Here is a 10,311-nt window from a genome sequence, read left to right on the forward strand (position 1 = left end):
TAACAGGAGCGCCTTCTAAGGGTTTACTCCAAGGGTGTCGATTTTTTGTTTGTTTTTGGCCTTTGGTATATTGTAAAAATAATATATGATATATTTCATACATTAGGATGTATTACACTTATTTGTTTTGTCACCTATAATAAAACTTGAGTTAAAAATGTTCATTTTATGATAGAGGCAGTAGACCCTCATACTATAATTATTATTATTATTGTTGTTTTTGTTGTTCTTCACATACATTTTTAAACTATTATTATTATCATAATTATTACTATTTTTATTGCAGTTGTTCGTGTTATTTTTAACTCTAAGCCGTGACCCCGCAGGGACAAGCGGTAGAAAATGGATGGATAGATGATTATTGTTATTTTTAATATTATTGGAAGTTGCATTAGAATTATGTACAACAAACATATGCAAAACTTTTTGGCCTTAGACATATTGTAAAAAAACAACTATGATTATTTTTTATAATTATCGTTTTTATTATTATAATAAATGTAGGTATTTTGTTTTTGTTGTATATTTTTGTGTTCCAATTATTATTAAAATTATAGTTATTATCATTATCATTAATATTATTGGTGATGTTTTTTGTTGTTCTTGTTTTTAGCATTGTTATTTTTAAATTGTTATATTTCTAGTAAAAAGCTGTGCGATTTAAAATTTGAAGTATGAAAATATGTATGCAAAAATATTTACAAAAATTGTTTTTGGCCTTTTGCATATTGTAAAAAAAAAAAAAAAAAAAAGGATTATTGTTTAATAGTCCCGTTATTATTACTATTACTATCATTATTATTAATGGCCTTAATATTATAATCATCATTATTATAATTATTAATAATATTGTTTTTTTTTGTTTTCATATTATATTATAATTATTATAATTATCATGATGATGATTATGATTTAGAATATTATCAATAATCTTTGTGGTAAAAAAAAACAAAACACCTGCAATTTCAGATTTGGAGTTTCTTTAAAAAAAACATATCAGCATAAAAACATACATGACTTTCTCGACAAAGTATTATTATAAAATGTTTAATGCTTAGTAAAGTTTCAAAACATGCATGAATGTGCTGTAAGTGTTGTAGTTGATCAACTCTACCACTAGATGGCAACCTTGCTAAACAATGAGCAGCAATGACGACCTTTGACAAATCAAACGGCAAAAATGGACCTAAAAAGACGCATTTATTGTCTCTTCTGTGATACAAATTAAAATCATTTGATTTTAATTTCATAGTTTTACTGATTTGTCTCCAATACGATATGTATCCGTCGTGATAAGGAGGAAGTAGTTTAAATAAACAGTGTAAGTGTCCACTTAGTGCCGCTAGGGGGCGTGCTAGGTCAATTTATTAAAGCGCCCTTAAAAAGTTGCAGCAAAACATTGCAAACTGAAGATTACAAGAGGAACGTGATGATACTTTATTATATGAATGCAGGATATTCATACGATGTTTTTTGTTGATTGCTGGCAAAGATAAAGAATCCTGCTTTTCAAGAGCAGTTGCTGGAAGGCTGACATGTTCCCAACCAGGTGGTTCCTTCTTTAAGAAGTGACACCAAGTAAATAAAAAATAGTCTCTAAAGCAAACCTTTTTTGCACCACGGAGCCGTTTAATGTGGCCATTATTTTCAGGGACCGGCTTTCCACTTGTGCCAGATAAACACAGCAAGAATAAAAGCATGAAAACTATAAGTCACTATAACACTGAATTAGTTTTTCTTTGCAATGACATGCTACAATCTGTCACTTTTCTGTGTGATATGTTGATTAATGTGCATTGTATCATGTCACAAAGTTATAACAAATGGCCATGAGGAGTTGTATAGTACGTCTATAAACAAGCTCATTGGTGTGTGGAGTGCCCAGGTGTCAAACTCAAGGCCCGCGGGTCACATCTGGCCCTCCACCTCATTTTATATGGCCCACAAAAGCCTGAAAATAATATGTTTCAATAAAATACCTTATATATTTTTTTCTATACTTTCTTATTTTCTTACTAAAAAGGTATTAGGTTGTTTTTTTTTTAGTTTGACAGGGAAAAAAAATAGTGTCCAATATTGCAAGAAATATTATATTATCTCACTTTGTTGGTCAAAATCCAAATAAATACTTAAATATCTGCTTGACTTATGATTTCTAAGCAAGTAATCCATCAAATTGTACACTATAAAAATGAGCAATAGATTTTACTGTCAAATTTAGAGATTTTTTTTAAAAAGTTTTTGTAAGTTGGAAAAAAAAAGACTAATTTTTTTACAGTAAAATTCTGTCGACTGAGCTGTCAGTATTAAAAAATTTTTACTGTAAAATCCACAATTGATGATTTTATGGTACCACATTTTATTATGGTAAAAAAATAGAGATGTCCGATAATATCGGCCTGCCTATCGTTTTGTTTATCGGTATCGTTTTTTTAATTTATTTTTTTTATTTTTTATTAAATCAACATAAAAAACACAAGATACACTTACAATTAGTGCACCAAAAGCAAATAGATAAAATTAAATAATAAAATTAAATAGAATAAATAAAATAAATAAAATAAATATAAATAAAATTAAACAAAATAAATATAAATAAAATAAATAATAAATAAAATAAATAAGTCATCTGCTTGACTTCTGATTTCAAAAGCAAATGATCCATCACGGATAAAATTAAAATAAATAATAAATAAATTAAAATAAGTCATGTATGCTGCTTGACTTGTGATTTCAAAAGCAAATCATCCATCACGGATAAAATAAAATAAATAATAAATAAATAAATAAAATAAATAAATAAATAAATTCTGTCGAGTGAGGTGTCAGTATTTAATTTGTTTTACTTTAAAATCCACGGTTTATGATTTTATGGTACCACATTTTATTATGGTAAAAAAATAGAGATGTCCGATAATATCGGCCCGCCTATCGTTTTGTTTATTATCGGTATCGGTTTTTTTTTTTGTTTGTTTGTTTTTTTAATTAAATCAACATAAAAAACACAAGATACACTTACAATTAGTGCACCAAAAGCAAATATATAAAATTAAATAATAAAATTAAATAGAATAAATAAAATAAATATAAATAAAATTAAAAAATATATATATAAATAAAATAAATTATAAATAAAATAAATAAGTCATCTGCTTGACTTCTGATTTCAAAAGCAAATCATCCATCACGGATAAAATAAAATAAATAATAAATAAATTAAATAAATAAATAAATTCTGTCGAGTGAGGTGTCAGTATTTAATTTGTTTTACTGTAAAATCCACGATTTATGATTTTATGGTACCACATTTTATTATGGTAAAAAAATAGAGATGTCCGATAATATCGGCCCGCCTATCGTTTTGTTTATTATCGGTATCGTTTTTTTTATTAAATCAACATAAAAAACACAAGATACACTTACAATTAGTGCACCAACCCAAAAAACCTCCCTCCCCCATTTACACTCATTCACACAAAAGGGTTGTTTCTTTCTGTTATTAATAATCTGGTTCCTACATTATATATCAATATATATCAATACAGTCTGCAAGGGATACAGTCCTTGATGCTGGTCCACTAATAGTACTGTCAAGACTTGGACTATGGCGTGGTTTGTTCTCCTGTGGTGCAAATGAACATTTGGACCAGACATGGCGTGAAGGTGAAGACATTATTTATTTTACACTAACAAAGGGAAAAAAAGCGCGCTCAAGGCGGAAGTACAAACTTGACTAACGAAACAAAAAGACTTGCACGTGGGCAAAAAACTATGGACATGAACAAAAGTCGCTATCTGTGGCATGAATAGAAAAAACTTACTTGACATGGCATGAAGTGCGCAGAGGTAAACAGAGTGAGAAGCAGAAAGTCAGGGGTATGAATGCGGGATGTCACCAGAACGACAAACTGAAAACAATGAACTTAAATACTACAGACATGATTAGTGAAAACAGGTGCGTGACTTAAAACGTGAAACAGGTGCGTGACGTGACAGGTGAAAACTAATGGGTTGCTATGGTGACAAACAAGAGTGCACAATGAGTCCAAACGTGAAACAGGTGAAACTAATGGGTAACTATGGAAACAAGACCAGGGAGTGAAAAGCCAGAAACTGAAGAGTCCAATAACTAAACAAAACATGACTAAAACAAAACATGATTACACCGACATGACAAGTACTAACCTTTAACACTTCATTTTACTCATTTTCATTCATTACTAGTTTCTATGTCACTGTTTTTATATTGTTTTACTTTCTTTTTTATTCAAGAAAATGTTTTTAATTTATTTATCTTATTTTATTTTATTAATTTTTTTTTAAAAGGACCTTATCTTCACCATACCTGGTTGTCCAAATTAGGCATAATAATGTGTTAATTCCACGACTGTATGTATCGGTTGATATCGGTATCGGTAATTAAAGAGTTGGACAATATCGGATATCGGCAAAAAGCCATTATCGGACATCCCTAGAAAAAAACTGTCATCTGGGCTGCCAAAATAAAATGAAACAGTGGTACTGTATTTCTATGTGTAATATGTTGTAAAAATAATAATAATTAAAAAAAAAACACCATTCATTTTACAGTACAATATTTTACTGTATGTCATCTGCTGGACCGACACCAGCAGATGACATGGCACCCCAAACCATCACTGATGGTGGAAACTTTACACTAGACTTCAGGCAACGTGGATCCTGTGCCTCTCCTGTCTTCCTCCAGACTCTGGGACCTCGATTTCCAAAGGAAATGCAAAATTTGCATGGTTGGGTGATGGTTTGGGGTGCCATGTCATCTGCTGGTGTCGGTCCACTCTGTTTCCTGAGATCCAGGGTCAACGCAGCCGTCTACCAGCAAGTTTTAGAGCACTTCATGCTTCCTGCTGCTGACCTGCTCTATGGAGATGGAGTTTTCAAGTTCCAACAGGACTTGGCGCCTGCACACAGCGCAAAATCTACCCGTGCCTGGTTTACGGACCATGGTATTTCTGTTCTAAATTGGCCCGCCAACTCCCCTGACCTTAGCCCCATAGAAAATCTGTGGGGTATTGTGAAAAGGAAGATGCAGAATGCCAGACCCAAAAACGCAGAAGAGTTGAAGGCCACTATCAGAGCAACCTGGGCTCTCATAACACCTGAGCAGTGCCAGAAACTCATCGACTCCATGCCACGCCGCATTAACGCAGTAATTGAGGCAAAAGGAGCTCCAACCAAGTATTGAGTATTGTACATGCTCATATTTTTCATTTTCATACTTTTCAGTTGGCCAACATTTCTAAAAATCCCTTTTTTGTATTAGCCTTAAGTAATATTCTAATTTTGTGACACACGGAATTTTGGATTTTCATTTGTTGCCACTTCAAATCATCAAAATTAAATGAAATAAACATTTGAATGCATCAGTCTGTGTGCAATGAATAAATATAATGTACAAGTTACACCTTTTGAATGCAATTACTGAAATAAATCAAGTTTTTCAAAATATTCTAATTTACTGGCTTTTACCTGTATATATATATATATATATATATATATATATATATATATATATATATATATATATAGCTAGAATTCACTGAACGTCAAGTAGTTGTTACATTTTATATATATATATATATATGAAATACTTGACTTGGTGAATTCTAGCTGTAAATATACTCCTCCCCTTTTAGCCACGCCCCCAACCACGCCCCCTCCCACCCCGACCACGCCCACCCCCACCCCCCTCCCCCCACCTCCCGAAATCGGAGGTCTCAAGTTTGGCAAGTATGAATTAATTACTATGGTCATCTAATTAGTTACTATGGTAATGTAAGTCACAGCAGTTCAGACGAGGCACCAAGCAGTGTGGGCGGGAAGCGTTTCCACAGACGCCGAAGGAGATTTTCACAACAAAGTTCTAAAGCTTAGTGATGTATCAGATTGTCGGTGGGTTTATTTTGTACCCTTCGCGTTCATATTTCACGGTTTGTTGCATTTTTGTTGCGTATCACTTGATTGTAAAATATGTGTATGGAAAGGGGGTGTGAGACGTTCATATGTTGTCAATATTCAGTGTTTTATCCTTCATAGAAAAATGTAAAATTCCATTACGTTTTTTTAAGGCGGTCTGTCATAACGTTTTTAGCATTCAATCAGACATTATTGTGAGGTTTTGTGTTAGTGTTCCTAAAAATAGATATACTGGCCCCCAGACACATTTTGTTCTCTACATTTGGCCCCTGAGTTAAAATAATTGCCCAGGCCTGACTGCGGTGTGGCCCTCAATGGAAACAAGTTTGACAGCCCTAGTCTGGTGGGAGAAAATGCAAGTCCTTTATAAATTAATTATTGTTTCTCAAATGCGTCACGGACCGGTACTGGTCTCCGAACCGGTGGTTAGGCACCACTGATCTAAAAGGACCCTAGAAGACTGAAAATGTTCTCACAGCTTGATTCCTTTTCCACCAGCAGAGAAAACACAATCCTGTCATTAATTCATTCTAATTTGTTCATGAATTCATGTTTTCTTCATCTTCAAACTCACCAACAATCTTTTCACATTCAGTCTGAAGCTGAAGATGTCAGATTTGACCAACTTACCTCCAAGGCGGGCCGTGTTTAAAGCCAACGTCTTATTGCACTTTGCAAGACGTCAGCAAGCGGGACTTGACGGGATGACTTGTGACACCTCTGACCTATTTGGAGGTTGCACATGAACTCCGTTGGACTGCTGCACTCTTGGCTTTTTATGCCCTTTCTCTTGTCTGACTGCCCTCCACACAGCTAGGTGGCGACACTGAGCCGGTAGAAAAGGTAATTGTGTTGTTGTTGTTGTTGAAGAATACAGGATACAGGATGGTGGAAACACTTTAAAGAAGCTGACAATGACAGCACGAGACTGCTTCTAAGAGCTGCAGTGCAAGTTTGTCAGTATTGGGGTCCCCACCTGCTGTGAGGTCATCTCATGAACAGTTTCATGTGTCGTCGGACAATTAATGGTCTGACCAACCCGACTGGCGGTTCTGTCACATTTTCATCCGGTCTGTGGAAGCATTGGTAAGTACGCCTGCATGCTGGACATTGAATATTGTTTTATTGATTTTATTTATGCTTCTATTTCTTTTATTTGGCTTTTATCCTATGTTTTTGTCTTCTGTGATACGGATCCTCCTGGGCCTGAAAGGAAATGACTACTACTATACTTTTTTTTACATTTGGACAGAAAAAACAAAGGCAATTGCATATCTTGTCAACTTTCATATGATCTAACAACGCAGCAAATAGTGAATTATTAGACATTTCAAAGAGTTTTTGTTCAAATCAAATAAGTCATGAATGGTGCTTGACTTCTGATTTCCAAAGCAAATCATCCATCACGGATAAAATAAAATAAATAATAAATAAATAAATAAAATAAATAATAAATAAAATAAATCAATCAAAATAAGTCATGTATGCTGCTTGACTTCTGATTTCCAAAGCAAATCATCCATCAAATTGAAGGCTGCAAAAATGACAACATAAAAAAAACTAGCATATTAGACGGCAGAATGGTACTGTTGTTAAATTTACAGTAATGCACGGTAAAATCAACAACTATATATTTTACTGTAAAATTTGGGAGAGGTTTTTTTCACGGATAAAATAAAATAAATAATTGATGAATAAACAAATAAAATAAGTCATGAATGCTGCTTGACTTCTGATTTCAAAAGCAAATCATCCATCACGCATAAAATAAAATAAATAATAAATAAATAAATAAAATAAATAATAAATAAAATAAATAAATCAATAAATAAAATAAGTCTGCTTGACTTCTGATTTCAAAAGCAAATCATCCATCACGCATAAAATAAAAATAAATAATAAATAAATAAATAAAATAAATAATAAATAAAATAAATAAATAAATAAATAAAATAAGTCATGAATGCTGCTTGACTTCTGATTTCAAAAGCAAATCATCCATCACGGATAAAATAAAATAAATAATAAATAAAATAAATAAGTCATGTATGCTGCTTCACTTCTGATTTCCAAAGCAAATCATCCATCAAATTGAAGGCTGCAAAAATGACAACATATTTTACAGTAAAAATAAACAAAAAACTAGCATATTAGACGGTAGAATGGTACTGTTGTTAAATTTACAGTAATGCACGGTAAAAACAACAACTATATATTTTACTGTAACATTTGGGAGAGGTTTTTTTTACCATAAAAAAACAATGGTACTATTTACAGTAATACACTGTACATTTCACAGTAACAAAACTGCAGATTTATTTTTTAAAAACATATATATTAATTAAATGCATGGGCAAGCGAGTAACATCATCATGAGGGGAAATGATTTACCACAAGATTTTAAACTGCATGTTTAGTTTATTTTGAGTCACTGACTTCACGTCATGATCTTCCATAATCAGGTTTTCTCTATTCTAGTTTCAAACGTTCAAACTGACTTAATAACTATTCAAGTGAGATATTTCATTTTTTCCCCCCACAAAGAAAATGTTGAAAGATTCTGCAACTTGCTTCATTGAAGTATTGGAAGTTGAAGCATGCTAGTTTTCACAATAAAATACCTTCTTTCTAGCTTAAAAGTCTTGCTTATTTCTACATATCTAAATCTTAATTCAAGTAAAATTATTTAGCTGCATGGACAGATAATTTCACTAGTTTTGAATCTTTTTATCTTATATTTTTTGTCGACTTTGTTTGCATATTGTAAGCTTTTGAGTTTGCTAAAGCCCTTAAAAATAATTTCATTTGCAGAATACTATTATTAGTAGTAAAAACATTAAACATTTGTGGATGTTTTGTTCACACAGTTGATCATATATTGATGTGTGTACTTTTAATATCTTTATCCTACAAAATGTACCAAGTGGCCCCCGCACTTTTGTCTGCTGGAAAAGGTTTGGACACACAGTGGGGGGCCAACTGCTTCTCATGGAGGGCCACACGGCATTTATGGCTGCCTTCAGAGGGCCGCGTCTAACAGTGAATGTACAAATAGACATGTATAACACCTCATTATATATAATGTATAAATAGACATGTATAACACCTCATTATATATAATGTGTAAATAGACATGTATAATACCTCATTATATATAATGTATAAATAGACATGTATAACACCTCATTATATATAATGTGTAAATAGACATGTATAACACCTCATCTAGGCATGTGATTATTGGATTGTATTACAAAGTGATGGATACATCAGAAGTTAAAAGGTAACAAAAATGTATTTAATTTTATTTTTTACAAATAAATTGTAATACGATATATAACGAGGGGTGCCAAAAAAAAAACAAAAAAAAAACATTCACATCCGAATTTGTTCATTCTAAATTGATTAATAATTTAAAAAATCGTTTAAAAAAATAAAAAACATTTAAATAGATTTTTTTTTTTAGGAATGTATTTAAAAAAATAATGTTTTAGGACATGTCCGTGCTTACTGGCTGCACGTATACACCAGCAAGCAAAAGGAGGTTTTGTAAAGCTATAATTTGACAAAGTTTGGAACGGGACGGAATTGTGAAGTGCAGATAGATTGCCACTTCTAATAATAATAATATCATATTTATATTATATTATATTATTATATCATATTGTGAGGTGCAGAGGGATTGCCACTTCTAATAATAATAACATATTTATATTATATTATATTATATTATTAAATCATATTGTGAGGTGCAGAGAGATTACCACTTCTAATAATAATAACATATTTATAATATATTATATTATATTATTATATCATATTGTGAGGTGCAGATGGATTGCCACTTCTAATAATAATATCATTTATATTATATTATATTATATTATTATATCATATTGTGAGGTGCAGAGAGATTGCCACTTCTAATAATAATAACATATTTATATTATATTATATTATATTATTATATCATATTGTGAGGTGCAGATGGATTGCCACTTCTAATAATAATATAATTTATATTATATGATATTATATTATTGTATCATATTGTGAGGTGTGGATAGATTGCCACTTCTAATAATATCATATTTATGTTATATTATATTATTATATCATATTGTGAGGTGCAGAGAGAATGCCACTTCTAATAATAATATCATATTTATATTATATTATATTATATTATTATATCATATTGTGAGGTGCAGATAGATTGCCACTTCTAATAATAATATCATATTTGTTGCATGGGCAGATAATATTCAAGTTTAAAAGAAATGTCATGCGTTACATAATTGTTTCTGTAAACAATGAATACATGCAATGTTGTGGGCCTTGAGGCTGGCACCTGGG

The 10,311-nt window shown here is 31.5% G+C and overlaps 1 long non-coding RNA gene across 3 annotated transcripts in view; it reads left to right on the plus strand.

The window, feature by feature from the left end:
- Positions 1 to 10,311, plus strand: part of LOC133617595 (uncharacterized) — a 232,822-nt gene that overhangs the window by 194,815 nt on the left and 27,696 nt on the right. Inside the window, exon 4 of one of the 3 annotated variants that reach the window (XR_009817038.1) lies at positions 4,727 to 5,006. The exons of the other annotated variants lie outside the window; for them this stretch is intronic. This is a non-coding gene — a long non-coding RNA (uncharacterized lncRNA). Of the gene's footprint in view, positions 1 to 4,726; positions 5,007 to 10,311 lie in introns of those variants that run through there. 3 annotated transcript variants of the gene reach the window in all.

The sequence above is a fragment of the Nerophis lumbriciformis genome, linkage group LG18, assembly GCF_033978685.3.
Source record: "Nerophis lumbriciformis linkage group LG18, RoL_Nlum_v2.1, whole genome shotgun sequence".
In the NCBI taxonomy this organism is placed as follows: domain Eukaryota; kingdom Metazoa; phylum Chordata; class Actinopteri; order Syngnathiformes; family Syngnathidae; genus Nerophis; species Nerophis lumbriciformis.